Here is a 6,000-nt window from a genome sequence, read left to right on the forward strand (position 1 = left end):
GAGAAGTATTCCCTCAGAATTATTAAGGGCCCACATCTGGGAAAACTCACATTTGTGTTCCATTCAGTCAGCATCCTTAGAATCATAGAGTAGGGAGAACACTTTGCCCATTCCCCTACCTTTATACCATTATCCATTAGACACAGTTGCTGTGTGCTTAGGACCCACAATACTGTTAGAGACCCACAAAAATGTTTTAAGTTATTTTAAAATCAGAAGAAAATAAATGAACATTTAAGTCAAAGAAAATATTTTAACATATAATATTCATAAATTCATCTTTATACCAATGTAGTCATAAAGCATAACTTTAATGACTTTAATGGAGGAAGAGGCCCACAAAGGCAAAAGTCTTCTAGGACCCACAAAAGTCATCATGCAGCCCTACTTCAACAGCATCTACTCAGTTTTTTCATGTGTGTGTCCTAGAATGAAAGTCTGCATCAAATTAACGTTTCTTCCTCCAAGGGCTGGAAAATGGGGATCAAGCAAGTCCCATCACTATGGCCCCTTGAGAAGGCCATGAAATGAGGCCAGGGGAGGACTCAGCAGCTCCTCTGACCAGGCAGATGCAGGCTGGCAAAAGCAGGAGCACACTGACTCCTAGCCTTTCAGTCCAAATTTGGGTACGGTGGACTCAAGATAATGTGTGGATTCCTTTGGGGGTGAGAAAGATGTGCTTATGTTGGCAAATATAAACTTTTTGGAAATTTTAATAAGATGCATTTCCTGGGACTCCCTTGGTGGTCTGGTGGGTAAGACTCCCAATGCAGGGGGCCCAGGTTTGATCCCTAGTCAGGGAACTAGATCCTATATGCATGCTGCAACTAAGAAGTCCACATGCCACAACTAAAAGATCCTGCATGCTGCAATGAAGATCCCGCATGCCACAACTAAGATCTGGTGCAGCCAAAATAAATAAATAAATAAATATTTTTTAAAAGATGCATTTCCCCTTCAAGAAAGCCATGTAGCTTGGATTTGGGGTATTTGCAGTAAACTGAATGATGGCCCTCAAAGATGTCCATATTCTAATCCCTGGAACCAGCCAATGTTATCTCATGGCAAAGAGGGGCTTTGCAGATGTTGATTAAGGATCCTGAGATGGGGAGATTACATTGGATTAACTGGGTGGGCGCAGTGTAATCACAAGGGTCTTATAAGAAGAAGGCAGCAGATCAGAGTCAGTAGCAGATGTGATGATGGAAATGAGAAGTTGGAGTGATGTGAAGGGGCCACAAGCCAAGAATGCCAGCAGCCTCTAGTAGGTGAAAGAGGCAAGGAAGGGATTCTCCCTTGGAAACTGCAGAAAGATCCAGCTCATGTGGGCTTCAGTAGTTGTGGCTCGTGGGCTCTAGAGTGCAGGCTCAGTAGTTGTGGCACAGGCTTAGTTGCTCCACGGCTTGTGGGATCTTCCCAGAGCAGGGCTCTATCCTGTGTCCCCTGCATTGGCAGGCAGATCCTTAACGACTGCGTCACCAGGCCCCGTAATTTAATTTTGGCCCCATAAGATTTGTTTCAGACTTCTGAACACCAGAATGGTAAGGGAAATAATCTGTATTGTTTAAACCAGTAAGTTTGTGGTTTTGTTTTGTTTTTTTACAGCAGCAACAGGAAACTAATACAGAACTTCTCAGCTTTAGGCTGAATCTATGACCATATTTACTCTCTTCCCAGAGGTAAGTGAAAGTTCACAAACACTCCATTCCTTCTGTACTTCTTCCCCAGCTGTATGATCACAAAACCTTCTAGAGGAGAGAGTTTATTCTCTAAGGCTATTGTTACTTTTCACCTGGCCCAAGGCCTCAGGAAGACTCAATTACCTCTCAATAACAATGATTACTTTCAACTAAGCATTAATGCAGGGCTAGCCACTGTGCCAAGAGCTTTAGAAGTGTGAACAAAGAAAGAAAAAAGAGTGTCACTCATCATCCAGTTATACAAGGGTTAAATCTCAACACTCTGCAGTTACCCACTGACAGAGCACCCTGAGGGGAATCCAAGATGAAAAGACAGGATGAAGCATTCTGTGCTTTGGATAAGAGGACCCCTAGCTGGTTAAGATGCATATCTCAGGAAGAGTTTCAGTGACCCCAGATTCTTGCATCTTCCCGTACATAGAAAAGGACCAAAATCATTAACTTGAGATACCTGTTCTTCATGATTAGAAAGAATAATCTTTTACCAAGATGTATGCTTGACTACATGTATTTCCTAGCTGAAATTCATATATAAGTTACTCCTCCCCTACATCTTTGGAGCAGTTTCTCAGAGCTACTGAGAGGCTATCTCCTGGGCTATAGTCCTCGTAAATAAAACTTAAATTTACAACTCTATGTTGTGTGCTTTTCTTTAAGTCAACATAAGCATTTTCCATTTGCTCCTTTTAACTTCCAATATGGTAGGTATTATTACTCCCATTTTGTGAATATGATAACTGAGGGTAAACAATTTGCCCAGGTTCACACAGCTAGTAACTCCCACTCCACTACTGGCCTCCAAGTCTCTGTAACTCATCACCTGTTGGGCCCCTGCCTTGGCCCAGTCCCAGAAGACTATCCTCCACCAGGAATGCACAGTCCCTGGGGCATGTAACTACCGTAACAGAAATAGTTTTTCTATGGTCCCCATGCCCACACCTACCACTAGCACAAATTTACTCAATCTAACCTTAATTAGAATTGGCTTTTTGTCAATGTCTTGGCTTTCTGAGAGGTTTCATTTGGGAACCTTGAAACCGAGCAGGACCCTGTGGGGCTCCTGGGCACAAAAGCCTTTCTGTGTCCCCTTTCCTGAGTTCCAAAGGACAGGGTCAAACATTTGCTAATCGGGGAAGTGAGGAAATGCAGAGACAAGGGAGGAACAGTCAAAAAACAATAGTGTAGCCTTGGGGCAGGGTCCTGGTTCCCCCTCAAGGGATACAAACAACAATATCTTCCAGCTGTTTTGCAGATACTGAAGCCCCTACCAGGTGGGAGAAGTTAACTGTGTGCTGCCCACAAGCACGCAGACCCCAGACCTGGTGGGAACCAGAAGGTTGATGATTCTGACTCCCACTTACCTCTCCACCAGCCAGTCAGAAGAGTGTCCACGAGCTGATCACGCCCTCTTTGAACCATCACTATAAAACTCCTCACTACCCCCTCCAGGTTGGGACACACAGTTTTGAGGGCATTAGCCTGCTCTGGCCCCCTTTGCCTGGCAAAGCAATAAAGCTTTTCTACTTCACCCAAAACTCTGTCTCCAAGATTTAATTTGGTGTTGGCGTACAGAGGCCGATTCAGCTTCACCCTCTTCTGGCCTCCATAAGCATATTGACTGAAGAAAACTACTTTATCAAGTGGTTGTTCTAGTCTCCTGATTATGTGGTTTCTGAGGGGCTCAGGTAGGATGAGGGAGTAGACCCTGCCACTTAGCTCAGCCCTGAGGGAGTCAGTCTCTTGGAGCTTCTCCCTGCTTCTCGCTACAAAGAATCCAAGTCCAGGGACTCTCCCAGCTCCCAGTACACAGTGGGTGTTACAATCACATCCTATTCTCCTTGTTGGAGAGGAACAGATCCCCACCCTGGGGTTATGAAGACGGCCAAATACACAAGTAACAGTTGGACAGGTGAGGTTGACAACAGTTTATTAGTCACATAACGTGTCCCAATTATGTGGCAGGATCATAAACTAATGCACTAAACTTTTTATCCTTTCCTCTTCCTCCTCAAAATAGCTCTAATTTCTTCTAAGAGGTTTCCAGGATTTTTCATTGCCTGACCTCAGGGATGGTTTTTGGCAAGCACAAACAAGCTGTTTAGGACAACTTCCCTCCCTGGCTTTTTTATCTGGAAGCCTGAAATCTTTGACAGGGTTACCTAGTTGAGGAGGTTAAGGAGGTGGGAGGAGTGAATGCCTGGAGAGCAATAAAAGAATCAATCGCTCCTCCCACTTCAGGCAGAGCATGAAGGAGGGCATGACCTCAGAGGGGTATGGCTGAAGGTACACTCAGGTGGATCATCTCCACGGATTTCAGACATGGCAGGAATCAGTATGAGCCCCAAGCGTGAAACAAAAACAGGGACCAAAAGGCCCAGCATGGGCATTTCTGAGGTAAGTGTGGGCAAAAATTGATGAACATCCACTGATGTGTTTCTCTTCTTAAGACACAAAGGACGAGGTGAGGATGTTAACACAGGTTCAGATGCCTGATGCACACTGGGGCCAAACAAACTGAAACGTTGGAGTTTGGAGCAGAGAAAGGTTTGTTGCAAGCCCATGCAAGGAGACGAGGTGGCTCATGCCCTAAAAAGCCTCGAGCTCCCCAAAGGGTTTCAGCAAAGCATTTTTAAAAGCCAGGTGAGGGAGCGGGGTTGCAGGGTGTGTGATCAGATCTTGCATAATTCGCTGATTGGCTGATGGTGAGGTAGCAGGGTGGTGTCACAGGGGTTAACATTATCAGTCCTTAGGCTCCAGGAGGCCTGGGGCTATGTGCTCATGGTCATCAAATCGTTAACATCTTCCATTTGGTGGGGGGTTCACATCTGGAAAACAACTCAGGAAATTTGCATCAAATACTGTTATCTAGGTACTTCCGAAAGGAGCTAAAGCAGAGGATATAGGGGGAAGGCCCCATAGGGTCCTGCTCAGTTACAGGGAGAAGCCCCAAAATTAAGAGATGAAATTTTCTACCATTCAGGTAGGTGGTGCTTGGTTATCAGATTATAGCTGATCTTAAGAGAATGAGAAAATATAGAATTTCTTGGACATCAGAATATAGTGTCGGCTGAAGAAAAACACACAACCTAAAAGCTGTGTAATATTTTGTTTGGGGGGGTCTTCTTATAGCATGGGAAGACAGCCTCTCAGATAAATCTGAGTAGCTGTTCCAAAGAGGTAAGGGAGGAGCCAGGAAATAAAAGAGTTTTTGCTGAAAAGAGAAATGAAGTCAAGCATCAAAAGATCCAAAAACAGACATCTCAAGTTTTTTATTTTTGCGCTTTTATGTGTATGGGAAGATGCAAGAGTTAGGGTTCATTGAAATCATTCCTAGATATGCATCTTATCTAGGGCCAGTATGCTGTTTTTCTCCATCCTGAATTCCTTTTAGGGTGCACCATCCGGGACGGCTTGAGTGACTGATGGATTGATGGCAAGAAACATTCTTTGTTTACTGAAATGGCAGTCAACATCTTTTTTTGTCTACAGTAGTAACAACAGTCCAAATGGAATGCATGTTTCCGTGCTCCTTCAGCACTCAATTCCCAGCACCTGGAATAGTGCCTCCCACACGTCAGGTGCTCACTGTTTGGTGAATAACGCAGGGAGCGCACGGACCACTGGGTGCTCATCCCAAGGAGGAGGCTCCAGGGCAAGTGTTTGTCCGGAAGCTCCCTCCCTCCCTTCCTCTCTTCCTTCCTCCCTTCTTCCCTTCCTCCGTTCCTCCCCTCCTCTCCTCCTCTCCTCAATCTCCCCCTGGCTTGCCTCACTCTCTTACTTCCAATCTTCTCTTTTACTTCCCATCCCCCTCCTCCCACCCGTCCTCTCTCGCCTCCCTGCCCCCTTTAGCTGTCCTTTTGGGCTGAGTCCTGGCGTTCTCCTCGGAGCCCCACTCCTCAGATGAAAGGGAGGGTGGAGGGTGGGGCTCTGTGTGAAGGAGGGCGCGGGGAGGCTTTGTGAAGCTGCAGCCAGGACGGAGCAGGGGTGGGCAGTGCCGACTCCACAGCTCCAACCATCACCTGTTCTGCTCCTGCAGATGCCATTCACATGGAACATTTTCAGTGGTGCCCCCTGGTGTTGGGGCGATAATCAGTTGGCAAGTGGGGTCAATGGAGCTGCAGTGAAGGACTTGGCCTCACTCCTCCAGCAGCACAGCCCATCCCTGGGAGGACAGGGAGAGCCCTCTGTGCTCAGGTGCAGACCCTGTGCCTAGAGGCGCACACGCCTCCTCCCGGGTGTAAGCCAAGCGCGGAGAAACGACCTGCTTTCAGCACATTCGTCAGGCGCTGGGAGCCGGTCA

The sequence above is a fragment of the Eubalaena glacialis genome, chromosome 10 (genome assembly GCF_028564815.1).
Source record: "Eubalaena glacialis isolate mEubGla1 chromosome 10, mEubGla1.1.hap2.+ XY, whole genome shotgun sequence".
NCBI classification, from domain to species: Eukaryota; Metazoa; Chordata; class Mammalia; order Artiodactyla; family Balaenidae; genus Eubalaena; species Eubalaena glacialis.